The following is a 24,508-nucleotide window of genomic DNA, read 5'->3' as shown; positions in this document are numbered from 1 at the left end:
AACTAGGGTGAGGATCTTATACCCACACCCACAGTGGCACACCCATTCCAACCAGGTCACACCTATTCCAACAAGGCCACACCTTCAGATGGTGCCACTCCCTGGTCCAAGGATATACAAACCATCACAGGAGGCATGGGCAGAACGGAGAGGAGAGGGGAAGAGAGAGAGAGAGAGAGAGAGAGAGAGAGAGAGAGAGAGAGAGCGCTCTAAGGCTTTTCCTGGTATATTTGTAGAAAGAACTCTTGTGGCCTGACCAAGGGCAGACAAGGGAAGGAGTGGACCTGTTAAGTGGAGGGTGGTAGTTGGCCATAGGTTTTCTAGGGATAGATGAGGAGTGAATCACACAGGGCACTGCTTATGCCTTATCTTAAGTGTTTTGGGAGATCAGGTGGGCTGCCAGGTAGAGGAATAGTAAGCAGGGGATACAAGAGGCAGCAGGAACTAGGAAAGGATGATGGTATGTCGGATGATGATGGTAGAGGCGGAACCAGAAACCAAGAGGTGGCTCACAGAAGCATCTTCAGGTAGACTCAGCAGGGCTGGCTAATGGACTGGATAGTAGAACAGAGAGGAAGGCGTGGAGAAAGACATTCAGGAGTGACGTCTCATCTTCAGCTTGAGCACCTAGCTTATTTGTTTTGTTCTGTCTTTGAGACAGGGTCATGCTGTGTGGCCCAAGCTAGTTCTGAACTCACATTTCTCCTGCTCTTGCCACTGAGTTTGGGGATTACCTGTGTGGGCCACCATGCTTGGCTGGCAACTGGGTCAATGAACATAGCGATTAGGAGGGGAGAATGTTCAGAGGAGAGCATTGGCTTTCTGTTGTGGATCTGATAAGTTTGAAAGGTAGGCTAGAAGACAACCCACGTCTGCAGATCAGGAGCTAGAGTTCAAGGGTAATCCCTGGGCCAGCTGCATATGCATATCCGTGAGCCACAGACATGGAATCTGCAAGCATGTGACAGAACACGAGGGTTGACTCGGGAGCTCATGACTGAGCTTCAGATTGTGCAAACACTGACAGGGAAGAACCTGGCAAAGGAGTCAGAGGTAGATGAGGGAAGTGAGACCTGGAGAGCACGTGTGTCCCAAGAAAGAGAGTGTGCAGCATTTGGTAGAGTCCTTGCCTAGCACGCAGGGAGCCCTGGATGTAACCCCCAGGCACCACATAAGGGAGCATAGTATATACATCCATCATCCAACCAATCAAGAAGCAAGGGCAGAGGGGTCAGAAGTTCAAGGACATCCTCAACTGCATAGGAAGCTTGAGACCCTGACTCAAACACATTCTCTCTCTCTCTCTCTCTCTCTCTCTCTCTCTCTCTCTCTCTCTCTCTCTCTCTCTCTCTCTCACACACACACACACACACACACAAACACACACACACACACAAATACACACACACTAAATAATAAATAAATAAAATCACCAAAAAGTCAAGGAGGAGGATGGAGGTTAACCCACATCAAATGCTTTTAGATTCAAACGGTGGTTCTCAGCCTTCCTAATGATGTGGCCCTTTAATATAGTTCCTCATATTGTGGTGACCCCCCCCCAACTATAAAATTATTTTTGTTGATACTTCATAACTTTAATGTTGTTAGTGTTGTGAATCACAATGTAAACATCTGATATTTGTATCTATGACCTGAGACTCTGCGAGTGTCATTTGACTCCTAATGGGGTTACTGCCCACTGGTTGAGAACCACTGTGTTCCAGAAGAGCAAGATGTGAACCCAGGTATAACCAAATAAACTGACAATGTGGGAGATAACTTGGTAAGACCTGCCTGGGTGGGGTTGGGGTGAGAAGGAGTAGGAGGGGCTGAGAAGAGATGGGTTGAGCGGAAGTGGAAATGCTGTTAAAGCACAGCTGAGATGTGGAGTGGCTTCCACTAGGGAAGAGAGACTCAAGAGATTTTCTTTTATTTTTTTGATGGGTAATACATGGGAATGTTTGTAAACCAGTTGGAATCATCTAGTAAAAAGGGGGTACAGATGGCAGTGAGGAGAAAGGGTCATTGTAAAAGCCAAGTCTCTGCTAAGTCAGAGGATCCAGAACAAAACCAGAGACTGGGTCTTTGTTATGAGCAGGGACAGACGCAGAAGTGGAGGATGCAACAGTAACAAACCCTGACACTGTCTTCTGATTGACTGTAGCTTTTTGTGGTTAGAAGCAAGATGATTAGGAGGAAGGGATTATGAATAATTTGGGGATAGGAAGAAGAATAGGATTATATTCTACAGCAGCGTGCTGGTTAACCTTGGCAATTAGGTCTAACTCCGATGAAGATTTAGGCTAGTGATCTCCTCTAGAAGAAAGGAGGAAGAAAGTAATGATGGGAGAGGGTTACAGACATCTTGGCCCTCTTCTTGACCTACACACACACATAAGTGCTCCACATTGTCCCAAGCATCCTAGCAGAGGAGTGTTTATGAAGCTCTAAGGGAATGTGGAGGAAGGCAGCCTGAATTTTTCCACCGTAGGATTACAGGGTTGAGTTCAATCTCGAAGGATAAGCAGGTAAGGGGTCAGAAAAAAATCTCTTTTCAGGCAACACAAATGGAGTGTGTGGAGGCATGGGGCTGCTTGAGAAGGAGATGCCCAGAGTGAGTCTGTAATTTTCTCCTGGGCAAGATCATGCTGAGCTGAGCTGGGAGACAATGATCAAGCCAAGTGGTGGAAGAGACAGGCAGAAACAGCCTTTTCATGCATTTTCCAAGACTTGGAAAATTATCACGTATCTGGGGATGCTGAAGACCATCCAGGGAAAACTTGTGGAAAATCAAAGGAAAAGCCCAAGGACTCAAACAAGTGTGGAGACAAGATGGCAGAGAAGGGAGTTAGTTGAGAATTAGGGAGCCATGGAGTCGTGGACTCCAGGAGGATGGAGATGGGCTCGCCAGGGTGGCCCAGGGGAGATGTGGATCCACAGAGACCGTGGAGGTGGCCTAGGGGGCCACTCATTACTCTAAAGAAAGAAATAAACACAGGTTTTGCTGAGTGTTAAAACCCAAAAGGAAAAGCAAGCCACATGTTAGACACTGTAGAAGGCTACATCTGAGAATTCAAGGATAAGCTCAAACAAGTCTCCAAGGACTCAGGAAGGAAATATAAAAAAGGGAAACGCCAGGGTGTGTGTGTGTGTGTATGTGTGTGTGTGTGTGTGTGTGTGTGTGTGTGTGTGTGTGTGTGATCCCTGAAGACTTCCCGAAGGAGGAGCCTGCATGTTTGATGCATGCCAGAACTGGTTCTAGCTGAGCAGTAAAGAAAACAAAAACAAGCAAACAAACAAACAAACAAAGTACAGTTATTGTGAAAGAAGAAATCAATCCCCCGAACCTCCCATGCTTTCCTTTTTAGTTTCAAATGACATGACTGTCTACGTGAGAATCCCTTTTCAGAAACCCTGAAAACAACTAAGCCAATAAAAACAGTAAAGCAAGATGATACTAAAACACATACACCTTTTCTACATACTAATAATAGTAATGAAATGTACTTTTAAACCCCATTAAACCCCATTTACAGCTGTAACAAAAATCTAAACTGTCTCAGAATAAATATGATTAAAAACTGTAAGACTTACTAGAAAAAAACCCACAAAATTGAGTAGCTGGAGAGACATATTCTGCTTTTAAGCTGGAATAAGTATTTTTACAAAAACTTCAAGAAAAGGCTTTAATTAATTCATTAATAATTATTTTATTTTTAACTAAAATCTTAAGCATAATTTTAACTAAAATCTTAAGTAAATAGTTTGCAAACTTTATTCATGATTCTAAGACTTACAATTAAGTTTAAGGAACAAGCAATTAAAAGAAAAAAATCATCAGAGGCAGCACTGAGAAAGATGACATAGGGATGGCATTGACTTTGGAGTCATAAAAACATATTACAAAGCAAAAATAGTTAGAACAGCATGGCCCTGCAAGATAGGCACAGGAGACCTCATAGTGAGAAAGTAGAGTGTATATTTAATATATGATCATGGTCTTTAATACTTGCTATTTAATGTACGTGCTAAGCCAGAAGGGTAAGGGTGGGTGTTATTATTAACGGTGTAGGGAGTCAAATGTGCACACCTTTAATCAGAGCAGCTCTCTATGAGTTCAAGGCCAGCTTGGTGTTGGCCAATGCTACACAGCAAGACTTTGTCTCAGAAAAAAAGAAACACAAGAAAAACCAATTTAATTTATATAAATATTATGGCAATGTCAAAGTTTTATTTCTGTGGCTATGATAAAACATCCCAATCAAAAGCAACCTAAGGGAGGAAGGGATTTATTTGGCTCCCAGGTGACAGTCCATCATTTTGGGACACTTGGGGTTAAGGGACTCAAGCTTCTGTCACGTCACACCCACTGTCGAGGGCACGAGGGAGAACACCACCACCCTTGCCGCTGCACCTCTGCTGAGACAGCTCCTCACTATCTTACATAGTTAAGGGCCTGGTCATGGATTCGCATCGCCCACACCCAGACTGGGTCCTTCCCCCTCAGTTGTCAATCAAGACAACCCCCCACAGACCAGTGTGATTCCTCACTGAAACTCTCTCTCTTCTTGGGTGGTTCTATGTTGTGTTAGGTTGATAGCTAAAATTAGCCGGCACAGGGTTAATTGGCTCGTTCCATGGACTAGATAAATTGAGGTCTCTGTTTCTTTCAGGCATCAGAAAGCTGTCATATTTAAATATGAAAGTGAAAAAGACTACCTCTAGAAGCTGGTTTAATAACAGAACATTGAATCCGTGGAACAGAACACACTATTGGAGTGAGATCTTTATATCACTAATGTGAAATAAGCAAGTCGCAGAGCAGTGTGCATGACATCTTAAATGTGAGGAAAACTTTATATATCTAGCTATATATATATATTTATAGATATATCTCCATATGCACAGAAAAAATGTCTGGAGAAATACATACCAAACTGTTAACAGTAAATGGCATGAAAGAAAAGATTGATATCATCTGACTGGATATATTTTAAAGTCTTTTATATGGCAGAAAAAATGTTAAATAACATTCAAAGACAACAAATTGAGGAGAGATAGTTACAAAATCTATGAAAAGGTACTTAATACACAAAGTCCTTTTTTGAATCAACAAGAAAAGGACTGGTAGCAGGTATGGTGGTGCATGTCTTTAAATCCAAGCACACAGGTGGCAGAGGCAGGTGGATGTCTGTGAAGTCAAGGCCAGCTTGGTCTACAAAGTGAGTTCCAGGACAGCCAGGGTTGTTACACAGAGAAACCTTATCTCAAGAAGAAAAAAAATGAAAGGAGAGAAAGGAATAGACAATACTACGTACGCCAACTTTAAAAATAAGAAACACAAGCGATCTATACATGTAGGAACAATTTGTTGACTTTTACTAACAATGAAACACAAGCAAAATATAAAATCAAACCCTTTGTCTATAAATATGTATTTTTAATATTTTATCCCCAGAGTTTTAAAATATGTAGGATCAAAGGATGAGTTAGAAAAACCAATGAACCCCGCAAGTTCGTTGTCTTCTTAAAGAGGAAGGAAGGAGCAGACCATTTATCAAAAACGCACATACCCTATCTTTAGTTACCCTCTGAGTTGCTTTTCTGTCACTGTGACAAATGTCTGACCAAAAAAAAAAAAAAAAAAAAGGTTCAAGGGAGGAAGGGCTTATTTGGGATTAGAATTCGAGGGGATACAGTCCATTGGGGCAAGCAGGAGCAGGAGGCAGCTGGTCACATGGCACTCCTTACTTAGAGGCACAGGAAGGTGGGCCAGGCTCTGAGCCCTCAGGGTGACCCTCTTCCTCCTCAGGGTTCCACAGCCTTCCAAAAACAGCGCCACCAGCTGGGCACCAGGTGTTTAAACACATGAGACAATGGGTGGCATTTCACATTCAAGCCACCACACAAGTCATGAAAAGACTAGGAAGCCAGGGAGTACATATGAATGTGCGCGACTGACAACTCTCTTAGGGGTGGAATAATTCAGAATCTTTTTTATCTTTATGCTTTTCTATATTTTCTAGAGTTTCTAAGGGAAAAAAACCCATGTTTTTGTGCTTAAAATATTTAGGCCTGGGGGGAGGGGGAGAATAAAGCCACCATACAAAGTTCCAGAATCTTCCTTCTCGTTCAGACAGCATCCAGGAGCATCACTGCCTATCGTGGGCTTCCCTTCAGTCCTCGTCCCTTGGCTTTCCTGCTAGCTCATCCCTGTCCCTGCTGTACCTCTTCTATGCACCTGTTGGCCTCTCTGCTCACTGCGCCAAGAGTCTTTTTAGGTGGCTCTGTGCTGCGTGGACCTTCCCACAGTGCTCATCGTGATTCATCCCCCAAGACTTCCTGTGTTTCCATTTTGGTCTGCATTGTGATGGTACTGTGGACCATTAGAACTAAGGGCCATTCATTCATGAGATCCCAGTGAGTCCCCAGTTTCTTTCTGGCTGCCTTCTTACCATGTGTCTTAGTTAGGGATACTAATGCTGTGATGAAAAACCATGACACAAAGCAACTTGGGCGAGAAGTGTTTATTTCACTCACAGGTCCGCATAACAGTTCATTACCAAAGATGGGGAGGGCAGGAGCTCAGGCAGGGAAGGACCGCAGAAGCTGGTTAAGAGGCCATGGAGGGGTGCTGCTTCCTGGCTTACTCCCAGGGCTTGCTCAGCCAGCTTTTTTTTTTTTAATAGAACCCAGGGTCAGCAGCCCAAAATGACATCACTTACAATGGGCTGGGCCCTCCCCCATCAATCACTAATTAAGAAAATGCCCTACAGACTGAGTTTATGGAGGCATTTTCTCAATTGAGGCTCCTTGCTTACAGATAACTCTGGCTCTGTCAAGTTGATATAAACTTAGGCAACACACCATGTGATCCTTGCATGCTCTCTGACATTGTGATGTCCACTAAAGGGTCCTTACCAGCACCAAGGATACATTTTTGTGATGCCCTTGAATCTCTAGAATGCTGAACCAAATCATCCTCTCTTCTTTATAAACCGCCCCAGCCTTCGGGTATTTTGTTAGAGCAACAGAAACTAGACAAACATTGTCACCTCCCTGCTACCTCAGAGACAACCTTTTCAGGAACTCAGCAGAAAAGAAAGGGCTTTGTGGCAATGGTGTTGTAGAGCTCTTTTAAGGGACCCAGGTCACAATGTGTCATGGTACTTTCCACAACCCTGACTACCAACAGAAGTTCCTAGCAAATATATTTAAGAGGTTGTGTGTGTGTGTGTGTGTGTGTGTGTGTGTGTGTAGGTTGTTCACAGGAGAAATAAGGAAACAAGCTCTTCCAGATCTGGGCCAGGCAACTGGAGGGAGATCTGACTGTTTGTGGAGCTTACAGGCTAGTGTGGTAACAGAAAGAGGCCAGCCGGTCTTCTAGAAGAGGAAACTTTCTTCCAACCATGGAGACCCTTTCTGTAAGCAGAGTGGAGGGGAAAGGATGTACAGTCAACATTGAAACAGTGGGAGCCCACTGGGCAGCTGTTCCTTGGCGGCGGCAGGAAATTATGTGTGGACAGGCCTGGGTGGGGTCAACTTGGAGGGGTCAACCCTGCAGAAAGCCATCATTCCACTCCTAGCTAAAAATCATCAGCAACAAACTGGTAAAGAACAGAGCTGTCCTCAGAGCCATTTGAACTCACTACCGGCTACCTGGCCCAGCCCAGGGACTGCTAGAAACCTCTTGGGGAGTGGGGTGGGGGGTGTGTGTGACAGGATCACAGTGATCTAGTAAGATGTTTGTTACACAGTGACCTGGGTCCAAGTTCAGCCCTCTCTTTCTGGCTTCTTCCTATTAAAAAAAAAAAAAGAAAGAAAAACAAAACAAAACAAAAAAAACCAAAGAGGCTGAAGGAGATGATCGTTATTTGGGTTCTAACCTTTGAATCCTGAGATTTCTAGGCACTAGAAAGGTGGGCCTGTTCATATGATCCAGTGATCCTGTTTCTAGGATTTGTCCAAAGACTGAAATCCAGGTCTCTGAGAGAGAACTATACTCCTATGTCCCCCCAGCATGAGTCACAGCAGCCAGGATACAGAGTCAGACAAATGTCCATGAAGAAACAATGGTGTTTGCAGATGCTCCTTAGCTTGTAATGAGGTTATATCACAGTAAACCATGGCAAGTAGATCAGGCTGAAAATTGAACGTGCCTTTATCATATGTGACCTGTCAATCATAATAGCTTAGCTTAAAGGTGTTCAGAAAATGTACATTCACTTGGGGAATGTATTTGGGGAATCACAAGATAGAATTCATGCTATCCCTAGCCTGGGAGCGGTAAAAAGTCAGATTTCCATTCAACACCTATTACTTTCATACTGCCATAAAGCCAAAAATGTCCTTAGCCAAGCCTTTGTAAATCACTGGCCGTCTATATACACAACAGGCTCTCGCACAGCTTTTAAAAGGGGTAATGACTGTAATATGCATATTACAGTGAAGTTTGAGGATGTTATCCTTCATAAAAGAAACCGTCATGAAATACCAAGTAATAAATGATTCCATCTGTGTGTGGTAGCCGAAACAGACAAATGGGCAAAAGAGGAGAGAACAGAGGCTGTTTGGTAGGGAGGGCTTATGGATAATTGCTAATCAATGCCTATAACGCAATCAATTTTACTGTAACTTAAACATTAGTTGAGGGTGAATCATTGCAAAGTAGGTACGGTATTAGTTACACAATGAAGTAGAATACAAAGAGGGTTGAGGAGATGGCTCAGTTGGCAATGAGCTTGCTGTGTACACTGAAGACCTAAGTTAGGATCCCTAGCATCTACACTTTTAAAGAGTTGGTTGAGGCAGTGTGCACCTATAATCCCAGCACTGGGGAGGCAGGAATAGGACAATCCCTGGGGCTTTCTGGCCATCCTGACTCGCCTCTTGGTTGACTTCCTGGTTTCATTGGAAACATGTCTCAAGACATAACTGAAGGACAATTGATGAGGATGATCCACAACACAGACCCCTGGCCTCTACACACTTACGTGCACCTGTGCACCGCCCACTCACCCCACATGCGCAATGTCCTGTGTGTGCTTTGGGAAAATCTCCAGGATAGATTAAGTGGAAAAAGCAAGATGAGGGACTATCTTACTTTCATGTTAGCAGTTAAAGGTATTTCTTCAAATGTGCTTGCTTGCCTTTGAATAAACAAATAGTGACTCTTCTGTTGCCATGCTTGAAACACCACGACCAAGACCACTTATAGAAGGCAGTGTTGCTTTGGGTTTGTGGTTCTGGAGGGAGAGGGAAACATCATGGTGAGGAGTCATAGCAATAGGCACCAGGCATGGTGGCAACAGCAGTCAACTGGGAACTCAAACTTCTGCCCCAGTGACATACTTTCTCCAGCAAGGCTGTGATCCGTAAGTAGCACCACCACCTGGGGATCAGGGGGTTCAAATGCCCAAGACTACGGGGGACATTCCTCATTCACAAACTGCAGGAACATATTTGAAATGATCAACCAAGTGGTAGAGTGCTAGGGGCAGATGGGATGGAGGGGACAGAGAGGCTTCTACATTGTCATTTGGCTTTTTGGAGCCCCATGAACACAGGACCTGCTAAAACTCAGACTTTGATTACAATATAAAGTGGAAGATGTGGTAAGAGGCAGGCCTTCAGGCTTGTTCTCACTCATGCAGAGTTTCCAAGAGATGGCCTCATAGCAGAGAGGTTGGGAATGTGTACTCCATTTTTTTAATTGGAAAATATTTGTTCTATGGAGTTGGCCAGAGTCCCCTCAGAACTTTGGAAACTGCTTGTTGGTGCCATCAGCCTTGGTGACCTTGAGCATATTGAAGTGAACAGTCTTGCTCAAGGGCCTACACTCTCCCACGGTGACAATGTCACCTATCTGTACATCTCTGAAACGGGGGGGACAGGGGCACAGGGGCACAGACATGTTCTTGTGATGCTTCTCAAAGTGATTGTACCTTTGGATGTAATGGAGATAGTCCCAGCGGATGACAATACTCCGCATCTTCATCTTGGTCACACCGCCAGACAGGGTCTGGTCTCAGATGGAGACATGACCACCGAAGGGGCATTTCTTGTCTATGTAGCTGCCCTGGATGGCCTCCTTGGGCATCTTGAAGCCTAGAGCGATGTTTGTGTAGTACTGGGGGGTTATTTACTTGGCAGTGTCTCCCAGAAAAACATGCTTCTTGCTTTGGAAGATTGTAGGCTGCTTTTGGTAAGCACGTTCCATCTGAGTGTTTGCCATTTTCCTGTACTCCATTTTTAAAGGATAAAATACTAGAGTCAAACCTTGTTACAAAGCATGCACAAGGTACGGGGGTGGGGGGGTGCTGGGCTTATGAAGTCTGGGGTCATGCTGATGACTTAGAAGCAGAATTAAGTATGAACTTGGCCATATGTACTTTTTTATTGTTATTGCTGTTTGATTGGTTTTCCTGCTTTGATGCAGGGTCTCAGGTAGCTTATCTTGACCCCTACACTTTCTATATAGCCTAAGATAACCTTGAACTTCTGTTCCTCCTGCCTCTGCCTCCTGAGAGCTGAGATTACAGGTATGTCTTACCACACCCTGCTGGTACAATGCTGGAGACTAGAGCCATGGCTTCTTGCATGCTAGGCAAACCCTCTATTCAATGAGCCACATCCCCGACACCCAGATAAATTCTTTAAATATGGCTATCCATTATAACTGACACATCATAAGTCCCTCTTGTAATTGAACAAGGGTTGTAGAGATATCTATAAGCCACACTGAGAACATTTCTGTCTCCCAGATGACCTTGTGCCTATTTTCTTCCCCAGATCTATGCAATCACTAAGTTGTTTTCTGCATCCTCAAATCTCCTTTTGCCTTTTCTAAGCATTCCATATGAATGGAATCGTGTCACATGTGGTCTTGTGTGCGTAGCTTCTCTTCTTGGCATCCTTCTCGGAAGTTCTTCCACATGGCACCACATATCAATATCTGTCAGTTCTTTTTTTTTTTTTTTTCTTTTTCCTTCTTTCAGAAAAGTATCTTACTGCATGTGAAGACATTTTGCTTATCTGGTTAAGAGAGACTTGGGTTGGTTTGTTTAGAACTAGTGAGGCCGACATGAACACTTTTCATGTCTTGGTGCACGTTTGTCTTCATTTCTCTTGGGGAGATTCGTGGAGAGGAATTTATGTGTAGGATGGTGTGCTGGCCATCTCTGCTAAACTTGACACAACTTAGAATCACTCTGGAAGAGACCCTAAATGAGTGACTGTCTGCATTAGGTGGTCTGTGGATGATTGCCTGAAGCTGATTGATGTGGGAAGACCTAGCCCACTGTGGGCAGCACCATTCCCTAGGCAGGAGATCCTGGAGCATAGAAGAAGGGAGAAATCAAGCTGAGTAAAAGCAAGCAAGTAAGCAAGTGAGCAGGCATCCATTTCTCTTGGTTCTTCACTGCTAATGGGATGTGACTAGCTGTTTGAAGTTCCTTCCTGAGCTTTTCCACAGTGATGGACTAGAATCTGGAATTGTAAGCTGAAGTATAGTCCTTGCCTGAGGTGTGGTATAGATGAATCGAGATGACTTCATACCTGAAGCCCTAATCCACAATGGATTGGTATTTGGATGTAATCACTTTTTAGGAGGTGGTTAGAGGGCAAGTGGGGTACTAGTGGGGGAGATTATTATCTTTATAAGAGACACGTTCAAGCATACTCTCCAACCTTCCCTCTTTATCAAGAGAGAGCTCCCTATAAATCAGGAAGTGAGCTTTCTCCAGACACTGAATCTGCATGGGACTTGACCTTGGATGTCTAGCCTACAGATCTATGAGAATAAATGTTTGTTTGAGCCACCCAGATGATGGAACTGTTGCTACAGAGGCCTAGTCAGACTCATGTGTAGAATAATTAGACCCTAGCTTGTGGCAATATTTTGGGAGGCCGTTGAGCCTATGAGAAATGGGGCCAGGCTAGCAGAAGGGTGGGTCTTTGACAGTCATATCCCTCCTTGGCTCGGACTTAATGCCTCTGCTTATTGATCTACCAAAATGCAAAGAGCCTCTGCCACATGCTGCCATCGCCACGAATGGAGCCTCTCTGCCCTGCCCCCCCCCCCCAACACAGTGGGCTGAAACTGTGAGCCAAAATAACTCTTCCTCCCCTGGGTCACTTCTACCAGGTCATTTGGTCACAGTAGCTCAAAATGATAGTGCACAGCCGAAGCTGACTAAGGCTGAGTCAATGCTGTCCCAATGTGGATACGAACGTGAGGCTCTCCAGTGCTCCTTCCTTTCACCTGGTCATTTATACAGTCCTCTTCCCCAGGGAGAAGGAGGGATGGCAACATAATCCCAGGGCAGATTATGAGCGTGTGTCAGTAGCCCTTAGGGCAGTCGTGAGTCCTAGAAACACTGAAAGGATGAAGCCCGTATTCATCCTGCCTTACTTTCTGGTGGTTTTGATGACCAGGAGAGACGGCTTCTGCTAGAGCTGGCCACTTCTCAAAGAGAACACACACGTTCTTCAAAGGCAAACCGACCTAGCTGAGGCTCACAACCTCAACCACCTCTCTTAGAAGGCTGAGCTGCTCTCCCCGATGGAATCATTGTTCTGGTTCGGATTTGGTTCCTATGATAAAAATCAGCTTGGGGAGGATAGGACTTGCGTGGTTTACAGGTTAATGTCTATCCCTGAGGGGAGACAAGGCAGAGACTCAAGGCAGTAGCTGGAAGCTGAAAAGCATGGAGGAACACTGCTTATTGTTTTGTTCAGCTGCCTTTCTTCTGTAGCTCAGCTCCTCCTGCCAAAGGAGGACACCACCTACAGTGGGCTGGGCTCTCTTTTACCAGTTAGCAAGTAAGAAAATACCAGCACAGGAGCTCGCATGCCAATCTGATGGAGGCAACTCGTCCATTGAGATATCCTCTTCCCAGGTTGACTATGTTTGTTTCCAGTTTACAAACTATGACAAGCACGGCAGAGGGGTAGGTTTGCCAGTATCCACCAGAACTGTTTAAGCCAGTCCATCTTTAACCCTGTCCAAATGCTTGCCTTGCTCTCCCCTATCTGGGAAAACTGTAATGGAGAGGGATCTCTCAAATTTTGAGCGGTGGAAACTTAATGGAGTTTGGAGGTGGGGCCTGTGGAGATAAGGAGGGTTAGGCGAGATTGTGAGGGCAGGGCCCGTGTGATGACATTAATGGATTTGTAAAAATAGTGTCATGGTATGACATGCTCTTACCATGTTCTCAGCCTCCAGAACCATGAGCCAAAGAGATCTCTACCCTTCACAGCTACTGAGACTGTGGTATTTGGTTATAGCAACAGGACGTACGCCAAGACTCGATGCTTATTCTGCCTTGTTCCCTCTGCCTCAAGATCTGCCACCTGCTTCTTTGTGTGACCCTTCCTGGTATGCGGCTCTTTGTGTCTTGAGATAAAAGCTTGCTCCTCGGTCACACTCCTTTCTGTTTGCCTGTCTTGCCACTCTCAAGTAAAACCAACCTCAGGTCAATTTTTGAGCAGGGCTCTTGACTCATGTCTCGTGCCAACTGTCTATGAAGTTCACTGGAGACTGACAGGAATATGTGTTCCCATTTTCCAAAGACCATGGACATGGCTTGTTGCCTATAGCATTCCTTCAATGGAATCTGGGCTGACAGGGCCAGGTCAGGTTCACAGTCAAGTTCAGTGTGTGTGTGTGTGTGTGTGTGTGTGTGTGTGTGTGTGTCTGTCTGTCTGTCTGTCTGTCTGTCTGTCTGTCTATCTGTCTATCTGTCTGTCTATGTACACAGCTATGGAATCCAGAGGTCAATGATGAATCATTGTCTATTTTCTGAGACAAGGTCTCACATTGATCCTGGAGTTCACCAGTTGACTAGACTGTCTCCTTAGTGAGCCCTAGAGATTCTGTTTCCACCTTGATGCACCGGGATTATAGATGTCACACCTTGCCATTTAAGTGGGCACTGGAGATGCAAATTCAAGTCCTTATGCTTGCTAGGCAGATGCTCAGGACACTGAGCCCTGTCCCCAGCCCTGTTCTCCAAGATAATGCTTAATCCTGCCTGTGTCTGAATATCACCCGTGGTGATTTTCAGAGCGCCAGGGCTAGGCTCCACTTCCCTGGCAGAGGTTTGGATTTACAAACACCCAGACATTGGCACTGAGTTGGCACCCTCCCAAGGGGGTTCTCATGCAGAGATAGGGACAAGAACCACAGCCCTAAAGTCTAGTTCCCTCAAAGTCCTCCCCAAGTCTCCCAACTCAGGTTCCTTTCCTCCCATTCAGGGCACTTTGCTTGGGGCAGGGCGGGGTCAGGGTGAAAGGGGCTTGTGTCTTCTTCATAAGGAAGTACGCCTCCCATGGAATCAGCTGTGGTCCTTGGGAGAGGACTTGAGCACCCATGGAACAGCTGAAGTACAAACACAGTCGCCCTGGCTCCCACAGAGCCTGAGTCCCACGGCTCGTGATGATGATGGGTGGAACACAAATTTAGCCTGCAGTGGGTAGAGGCTTGAGCCGCCCCCACAGAGTTCTGCATGGGAAATCTAGTTAAGAACCTCCTTCCTGGGAGGCTGCAGTGAGCAGCTGATCCTCACTGGGAGGTGAGCCTAACAGGATACCAGCTGGGCACTGCCCTGAAGCCCAAAGCCTTTCCATACCAGGACTGGTTCCTAGTCCATTGGACCCTTTCTTTGCCCAGTGCTAAGGAAGGAGTATCCATGATGGGTGAACGGGAAAGACTCCACCCAGGATCTGGGACTCCCATCATGCGTTGTGGATTAATTGTTTCTCTTGTGGCAGTGACCAAATACAAGCAAGTGAATAGGTCTATCATAGCTCAAGGTCTGGGAGGATGTGGTCCATCCTGGTGGAGGAGAGTGAGGTGGAGGCAGAGAGCTATGAATACCACTGCTCAGTCATTTTCTCCTTTTTATTCTGTCCAGGACCCCAGCCCATGGAATGGGGACGCCCATGTCTGAGGTGGGTCTCCTTCAGTTAAACCTTTCTGAGAACACCCTCATAGATATGCCCTGAAGTGGGTTCCTAATAGTGATTCTAAATCCCATCAAGTCGGTAAGGAATAGCAACCATCACACTTTGACATGTTGGGAAGAGGTGCTGTGCATGTTAGTGACTTTCGATATCAACATGACCAGGTAAATCCCGGATAGAATCAACTGGTGGGAGGAAAGAGTCATGTTGGCTCATGGCTTCTGAGGCAAGGTGACATTCACCATGAAGGCAGGTGAAATTCACGGCAGCAGGAACCTGTAGTAGAGCCTCCTTACCGGAGACAGATAAAAACGGGCTGGAACTGAGGGCTAGGCTCCAACCTTCAAAGGTGAACCCATTATGGACTGCCAACCAGACCCCACCCACCTAGAGATGCTCAACCTCCAACAACAGTGCTACCAGCTAGGAACAAATGCAGAAAGCATGAGCCTTGAGGGATCCACTTCAGATCCAAACCATCACGCTGTGGGTCAGCTGTCCCTCTCCCTCCCTTTCTCTGTTCCAGAGGCAGGGGGATGAAATATTAGGTCTCCTAGGACCTGTTGTAATGAAGTAAGGTATCATGTGGTCAAGATGCCAAAGGAAACCTCTGGGGAGGAGGTCTTTCCCCAGGCAAAAGGCAAAGTTACTAAGAGAAAATCCTTGGTGTCTCTCATCCCTTTGCCCATCCTCCTTCCTTCTGGGATGTAGCTGTGATGTGTGTATGGCAACCATCTTGTAACCAAGAGGGGACAAACACAAAGAAGTTCCTTGTACTGACAGTGAAAAGCAAACAGGCGTGAGGAGCTTGAATCTGTTTAAGGTGGCCAGGCCCCTAGAGCTGTGTGGTTCTTAGCCTTCTTAATGCTGGGACCCTTTAATAACAGTTCCTCATGTTGTGCTGACCCCCAACCATAAAAATTATCTCGTTGCTGCTCCATAGCTGTAATTTTGCTACTGTTATGTAGATATTCCATATGCAGAATATCTGGCATGTGGCCCCTGTGAAAAGGTCATTCAAGCCTCGGTGGGAGTCACGACCCACAGGTTGAGAAATGTTGCCCTAGACTCTTATTATGAAATGAACCCTTCAGCTTGGGTTGCAGGGATTTACACATGCCTAGTGACATAGATGCTGACCTCCCATGCTTGTTTAGGCAAGTAGGGGCTAGAGGCTGTCTGTCCGAAAGCCATGCTGATGGGTGGCAGCTCTCTGAGTCACTGCCAGGGGACCTGGCTTCTAACCCTGGTTTTTTCATCAAAATGAAGGCCATTTACCCTCTCTGGGGTGTGTTCTACTACTTTGAAAACAGGTCACAGTGTCTGCTTCCCAACACACGATTGCTTTTGATGTAGAGTGAGTTATAGGCATAAGATACATATATGCAGTGTTTAGGGGGCCAGGCTAGGTTCTATTGAACAAGTGTCACGGTGCCTGATCTCGGAGGTTCCTAGAACATTGGTTATCTTGATGTAACTTTCTCTAAGTGTCTGGTTCTCAAAGCTCAAGTGTGGGAACACTAGTGAACACAAAGTTGTGGCATCCTACATACATCTTCCTCTTTTCTCTCTCCACATCTCTAGGAGAACTGAGTTCTCTCAGAATGGATGGACTGTAGAATCCTGGAGTGCTGGAATGGCAAGGGCTGTGTGTCTCCATTGGGAACCTAACAAGGACTGTCTAGCATCTTCTACAGCTTCTGGGTCTTGGGTGCCCCTCAATGGTCTAGGAATGCGACTTTCTTGGGTTCCTCTCAGATCCTTATAAATAGCCATGTCTCACAGAGCCAATAAAAGCTTTCTGGTAACATGCACGTTCTTCATGCATGATTGTAGAATTAGTGCCATCCTTCTCACACACAGTGGCCTCAGACTCTCAGAGTCAACACATTCTCCAGCTACCTTCTGTTCAAGCACCAGTTCCTAGTGTCTCTGACGGCTCTGTGGTAGATCTGATACTTGCTGTGGTGCTTTGAATAGATATGGCCCCCATAGATTCATGTGTTTGAAGGCTTGGCCCATAGGGAGTGGCACTATTAGGAGGCCTTGTTTGAGGAAGTGTGTCACTGTGGGGGCAGGCTTTGAGGTCTCCTATGCTCAAGCTACATCCAGTATGGCACACAGTCCCCTTCAGCTGCATGCAGATCAAGATGTAGAACTCTCGGTTCTGCCTCTAGTTACATGTCTGCCTGGATACTGCCATGCTTCCCACCATGATGATAATGATCTGAAACTGTAAGCAAGCTCCAATGAAATGTTTGCCTTTATAAGAGTTGCTGTGGTCATAGTGTCTCTTCACAACAATAGAAGCCTAACTAAGACACCTGGCCTGAATGGTTCTCCAGCCACAGAGTGGCAATGTGTCAAAAGCCACAGTAGGAAGGGCTCCGCCCGATTCCAGTTTAAAGGTGCAAATGAATGGATGTTGCCCAGGAGAAGGTGAGATGGAAGTGTGAATCTTCATAGAAAAGGTGTCTGTGTGTGTGTGTGTGTGTGTGTGTGTGTGTGTGTGTTTGCAATGCTGGAGATGAATAGAGTCTAAGGATTCATAGACTAGACAAGCACTCTATGACTGAGCTACATTCCCAGTACGAAAAGAAAATCCCAGAGACTGAAGGAATGACCATCTAGAGACTGCCCCACCTGGGGATTCATCCCATAGACAGTCACCAAACTCAGACACTATTGTCGATGCCAACAAGTGCTTGCTGACAGGAGCCTGATAGAGCTGTCTCCTGAGAGCCTCCACCAGTGCCTGACAAATACAGAGGTGGATGCTCTCAGCCAACCACTGGACTGAGCACAAGGTCCCCAAAGGAGGAGCTAGAGAAAGGATCAAAGGAGCTGAAGGCGTTTGTAGCCCCATAGGAGGAACAACATGAACCAACCAATACCCGCAGAGCTCCCAGGGACTAAACCACCAACCAAAGAGCACACATGGCTCCAGCCACATAAGTAGCAGAGGATGGCCTTGTCTGTCATCAATGGGAGGAGAGGCCGTTGGTCCTGAGAAGGCTCGATGCTCCAGTGTAGGGGAATGCCAGGACAGGGAAGTGGGAGTGGGTGGGTTGATGAGCAAGGGGAGGGGAGATGGGATAGGGGGTTTTTGGAGGGGAAACCAGGAAAGGGGATAACATTTGAAATGTAAACAAAGAAAATATCCATTAAAAAAAAAGGTAATCCCACTCTTTCTCTGACTCTTGAGTGCTGGAATTAAAGACATGACACATGCCCTGCCTGAGAAGTAATATGAGGGAGAATCAGGGGTTGGTGGTGGCAGGTGACACAGGGTCAGGTCAGTCAGGCAACTTGCCTGAACTTTCTGGACACCATGTTCACTCTCTACCAGGTGGGTATAATAATAATTCTTTTCTCTTAAGTCATTATACATATTGTGAGTTAACAAATGGCTATGAATAGAGCCTGGGGCAGGTCAAGTGACCAAGAAAATTCCAGTCACGAGGAACAAATGACCTCCTCTAAAGTTCCAAACCATGTCTCAGGTCTTTAAACTTCACCCTCTTCTTTAACACAGAGGGACAGACAGACACAGCATGGGGAGTGAGGGGTAGAGGGACGGGGGGACAGATGGACAATGGGGCAGATTTGAGAGTCTACGGTTTTTTGGTTTTTTTTTTGGACTAGAGTTGTAATCGAGGGCCTCACCTATGTTAGGCATGTACACTGCCTTCAAGCCACACCCTAGCAATTAGTTGACTTCTACTCCTAACATTACGGACTCCCCCAAGATATACTTATTGGTAATGTGTTCTGGAGTCCCCATTTTTCAGCTGTGCTGCCCAGTACTCTGGAGACACTGGTCCCTGCTAAAGCGACTGTCCACTCAAGATGTCCAGGGGAAGGGGGATTTCCTCTTGGCTCATGTGGTCAGACGCCAAAAGGCTGCAGGCATGCCTAGTGATTAGTTCAAATCTTGATCAGTTCACTGTCGCGTCCTTTCCGTACAGCTGGAGCGTTCGGAACCTTCTAGGACACTGAAACTTCTCTGTTAACAAAGCCAAGTGATCTATTTAAATGTCTCATTAGTGGGTGAGCAGACCACAACAATCACTGCATGCTGATTGACAAATCGAGAAAGCATCCATACTGCCCAGGAGGCAGAAGCAGAGGGAAATGGAGGAAAAAAAAAAAGAAGGACAGGGATGAGTAGGGCACCTCTAGGATGCAAGCAGCAACCGTGCCATGTCCAGCTGCATGGCCTCGTTTGTATCTCCACCCTGGATTGTCCCTCCTCACCCTCTGTCTTTTCTTACATATAGCAATGTCACCACTGGTCACCAAGTGCTAATCTTTGGATTCTTCCTTCTGTGGACTTCTAAGGTCTGGGATCCGCCCTGCTCCTCTCCATTCCTGCTGACACATCTGAGAGCTTTGGGGACACTCCTGTCTCCACCACTTCCACCGCTTCCTGGTGGTCAGTTTCCCTCTTTTGCCACTCAAGTGACCCTGGCTTGCTAGGGGAGTGGCCTAGTGGGATCTTGGTACAGTTATTGAATGAGTAAACCAACCCGATTCACACTGTAGCTCCCTTACGTGGGTAGATATCCACACCCTGGTGCCAACCCAGGGTGATGAAAAGATGTCTGGGCCCTGGCTGTGACAATGGCTGCCTGGGATGCCCTTAGAAAGCAACTGGCTGCAGACCTCAGACTATGCACAGCTCTTATCCACCCTGGTGTGGGAGACCTTGTCCAGCTCACCCGGCTGTCTTCAGCATCCTTCATGCCACTTTCTCCCTGTGGGGTCTTCTGTGCCTTTTGACCCAGAGAAATAAAGCCCATTTGCATCCTGCTTGCCGGTTTGCTGGGTATGTCCACATCTTGAGCTGCACTTGTGCCTATGTAGGCACAGAGTTTTCCCAGGGTTACTTATTCTGGTTAAATGTCTGACCAGAAGCTACTCAGGAAAGTAGAGCCCTTTCATTTTGATTTTAGGGGATACAGCCCGTCCTGGCAGGAAAGGGATGCTGGCGTGAACACAAGGTAGTGGGTCTCATTGTCTTGAGAGAGAGGAAGCAGAGAGGAGACAGGAAGTGGGGCCGGGCTCAAGACCCACCCCCAGACCCCACTTCCTCCAGTAAGATTCCACCTCCTGCAGGCTGTGGATCCTGGCCATATAATAGTGCCACCACCTAGGAGCCGGTGGGAGATGTTTCATGGTCAGAGTCCCTCTTCCTAGGTGATGATTTTCTTCTATGCGTAGTAGGTGTTTAAAAAGCGTTTCTGAAATAAATTTGCCTATATCCCCTGCTGTGGGCAAGACTTTGTTTCCCACATGTTAGTAACGGTGAAGAGATGTTTCTGGTCCCAGAACTGGGTGAGGCCCTGCACTGGGCCATTCTCTGGGGAGCTTTGGTGCTACGCTTTCCCCCCGAGCTCCCAGGAAGTCAAGAGCAGTTTGAGAGCCCCCTTCCTGCCCCCACCAAGTATCCATTGAAATCACTGGCCGACTGACTCCCACTAGCACCAGCACACAAAACATTTGCCTGAAAACCAGGTCCTTGACTCTGTCGGCCCAGGATGTGGTGATTGCCTAAGCCAGAGCCTGGGCTATCCTGTCAGGCTTGCGCTGAGCTGTGTGGCACTGCCTCCTCTGTGCCAGGACAAAGCCGCTGCGGTCTCCAGGGCCCCTAGTGTGAAGGAATTTGAGTTCTAACTTTAGGTGGCTACGTGGCTGATGTCTGTTTGTGAATATCTCATTCCTCCTTTGGGTGCCCAGCTGGTGGGAACAGAACGGTAGTCATGGGACTGTCATCGTGTGCTGTCCAGGTTAACATGTAGCGTTTCTATTACTATTAACAGACTTTCTGCTCCTCACTCCATCTGTTCCTGAAATAATTGCAGTTGTACAGACCATGCCTTCGCTACAGGCAAGCTCTGGGGAAGAGGATAGTGCTTCTCTGAGGAGGAAAAAAAAAGTGTTAAAAAATAACAGCAAACATGAGAAGAGAGTGGGAATAGAGAGAGCAGTAGCTTTCCAATTTCTTTCGGATTCCGGCCTGCAAAGGCGGCGTTTTTCACACTCATCGGGGTGACCAAGCCCAGCTCTACGGGGTGAGTGAGTAGCTGGGCTGGTGGCTCAGCCTTTTGGAGACACGGTTGAACGAACGGTTGGACAGACTGAGGTGGGAACACTTTGGTCTGAGTGGAAGCGCTAGGGAGGCCAGAACCCCCAGCAAGAGACGGGGCATTGATTGGACCCTGGATGTCCTGCTCAGGGCTCTGGAAGGTAACACGACCAGGAAGGGATGACAGAGGATCAGGACAGGGTAGGGCAGGAGGAGACTGTGCGCTTCAGAAATGGGCTCTGTCTGGGCTTCTGTTCCTCCACACACAGAATTAGTGAGGGGGAACCTTAGAGAGACATTAGGGCAGTGGATGAGTTACTACAAAATATCCAGATTCTTCCCAGGGGCAGGGGTGACTAACACAAAGAACCTAGTGTGCTAAACACAGACTTTATTAAACACACACAGCAAATCTTGGCAGGTGCCACATGCTTTGAGCGTGAACCTGGTATGGGGTTTTCTCCCTGTGGGATGTAAAATTAGGTCTAACTGTGACTCCCAGTTAGGACTTGTTCTGACACCTTCCCTTTCTCTACCCAGCTCCTAAATGTGAGCTACCCAACTCGTAGGGCCTCCTCTCATCTTCAGTGAGGCTGAAGACAGAGCTAATCTATGGCCCCAGCCCCTCTTGGGAGGGCAGTGGAGGAGGCACCTTTGGCTTCTTATGCAGCATATGGATAAAGCCAGCTGTGTGCTTTCTAAGTCTTATTCCAATGTCAAGAGAGTGTTTCAAAGAAACTCACAGACTGTGATGAGACCATTGTAAATAAGACACTGGCTGAGGGAGGGAAATTGTGTGTGTGTGTGTGTGTGTGTGTGTGTGTGTGTGTGTGTGTGTGTGTTGAGGGATGGGAATAAGGCATACTGTGCTGCTCTCTAAATCCATCAGAAGATTCAAATAGGGTCTGTGAGATGGACCAGCAGGCAAACACGTGTGCTGTGCAGGCCTGAGGACTGGGGTTTGATTCTTCAAACCTGTGATGGGAACAGAAAGTGGGAACTGACTCTCCAGAGTGGCTCTGTGACCTCCACACACATGGTGGCACATGTGCCCCTGCACCCCCTCCCACACAACGATAATAAGTAAAAAAAAAAGTTAAAAATGATTTAAATAACTATTTTGGAAGGGTTCAGAGAATAGGTCAGAGAAGGGACAGGCCTACCAGTGCTTCCCACATTGCCAAAAACTTTGCACAAAAATGTTGAGACAGATTCTGCCTATTTCTCACGTGCTGATGTGACCAGACTGCTCTTGAGCTTTATAACAGGCTCTGAGTATCACAGGGATTTTATTGGAGGTGTGGTTGAAACCTGGACCCCATCAGGTGGTGGCCCCAGAACAACCTGCTTCGCCGATTAAGGAGTTGGAAGAGACAGCCCAGAGTGGCAGGGTCTTAGGAAAGCCCACCTGCTCTTCTCACAGATCTGACTGAGGAGAAAGAGAATTAGTCCCTTGAGACAATGTCTATACATGGCATTTCTGCCATCAACAGGCTGCACATAGACATATAATCTCAATATTATAACGGGGCTGAAAAATTCCTCTGTCGCTGTCGCTATTGTGCTGTGGTGCAGGTCTGTAATCTAGCACTTGGAGGCTGAGGTGGGGGGATATCAGGTTTGAGGTCAGCTTGGCTATAGAATAAGACCCTGTGTTTCAGAGAAAAAAATGTGTATCATATAACCAGTGTGCTCACTTTGGTGGTGTGCAAGCAAAGACGCTGTGTTATCACTCCTATGAAGAATGGCATAAACAATTGCCGACTGCCCCTAAGGAATCTAAAGAATACTGTTTCTTCTTTGCATATCCACTATCATTGCTATGTTCAGATATAGTCCTTCTTGCCAAAGAACAAAACAAAAACCAAACACAAACAGATAACAGCAACCAAACTCCAATGATGGCTAAGGAGGTGGCTCAGTCAGGGAAGTGCTGGTTACATAAACATCAGAGTCTTGAGTTCAACACCCCAGGACCTACATAGAAAAGCCCATGTGGTGCCCATGCTTGTAATCTCAGCACTGAGAGGATGACAACAGGCACATCTCTAGGGTTGTTGGCCAGTCAGCTTAGCCTCCTTGGCAACCCCCCAGATCAATAAGACACTCTTTCTCAAAGAACAAGGTCAAAGAGCATGGCCGTCTGAAGAAGGACGCCTAAAATTGACCTCTGACCTCCGTCCATGTGTTTGTCTATGTGCATCCTCACTCACGAGTGCACCCACACACATACGCACCCCACATACAATTGCAAACAGCACAAGCTGTGCGGTCATTGGCGGCCTTGGCAGCTCCTTCTTCCTGTTTTCCTTCTCTCGTTTGTTTGTTTGTTTGTTTGTTTGAATCAGGGTCTCACGTGTAGCTCTGGCTGCCCTGGAGCTTGCTATGTAGATCAGGCTGGCCCCGAATTTAACAAAATCCACCTGCCTCTGCCTCCCAGGTACTGGGATTAAAAGAGCACACACCACACCCATCTCTTTGTCTCTTGAGTGCGTGGAAAAGGCACAAGCCATGTTTGCTGACACTAATCTAGTTTAGCGTGAGTACACTCTAGGATGGTCACACCATAATGGGGTTGCCTAAAGTCCCATTCCTCAGAGCACGGCCCTGTTAGTCAGTGATACGTGGGTACCGACACATGGTTCCTAATGCACACAGGGTGCAGAGTGAGCATGCAGGCTGAGTGCAGGTATCAAGCATTTACGCTAGAGAATAAAGAGTTCATCCTGTCAAGAAGCCAACCACAAGCTGGGCGTGGTGGCGCACGCCTTTAATCCCAGCACTCGGGAGGCAGAGGCAGGCGGATTTCTGAGTTCGAGGCCAGCCTGGTCTACAAAGTGAGTTCCAGGACAGCTAGGGCTACACAGAGAAACCCTGTCTCGAAAAACCAAAAAAAAAAAAAAAAAAAAAAAAAGAAGCCAACCACAGAGGAAAAACTCAACCACAGACAGCCAACTCCAAGCAGGCTGTGGCAGCATGGACCTGTAAGCACCGCCATTCTGGAAGGGGGGAAAGAAAGGTCTCCAGGGGAAAGCCAGCCTGGGCTACGCGTAGCAAGACACCGTCTCCAAACGAAAAATAGACTTTCAAACACTGGCATTATAAGTCGGCGCAATCCATCATAAAAGATTCTTAGGTAGGTAACAGGTACCACGCACAGCTCAGCACTACTGTGACCATTTTAAAGCCTCAGAGGGAGGCTGCCCAGCTTGCCCACGAGCACACGGTGGCCAAGCAGAAGCAGAAAACCAGCCACATTCTTCTGCCTATGGCTCTGGACATCTGGGGCATCCCGCTGCTGACTGAAGATGTGGGGATCTCCGTCCAAGGTATCCATGCTTTCTTAACCTGGTGTGTTCTGTGGGAAGGGACATAGTCGACAGTCTTACAAAGGCTTTTCACAGGCTGACTTTTAAGTACTTTGTCACTGACAGAGAGCAGATTAAAGATACAACA

At 46.6% G+C, this 24,508-nt stretch overlaps 1 protein-coding gene and 1 pseudogene across 1 annotated transcript in view; both read right to left on the bottom strand.

Annotated features, from left to right (window-relative positions):
* The window catches only part of Pebp4 (phosphatidylethanolamine binding protein 4), a 227,093-nt gene that overhangs the window by 97,225 nt on the left and 105,360 nt on the right, over positions 1–24,508 (bottom strand). The window lies entirely within an intron of this gene.
* LOC110309418 lies at positions 9,752–10,234 on the bottom strand (annotated as a pseudogene).

This window comes from Mus caroli, chromosome 14 (genome assembly GCF_900094665.2).
Source record: "Mus caroli chromosome 14, CAROLI_EIJ_v1.1, whole genome shotgun sequence".
In the NCBI taxonomy this organism is placed as follows: domain Eukaryota; kingdom Metazoa; phylum Chordata; class Mammalia; order Rodentia; family Muridae; genus Mus; species Mus caroli.
Note: the sequence above shows the minus strand (reverse complement) of the source record. Positions and strands in the feature narration are given on the sequence as shown.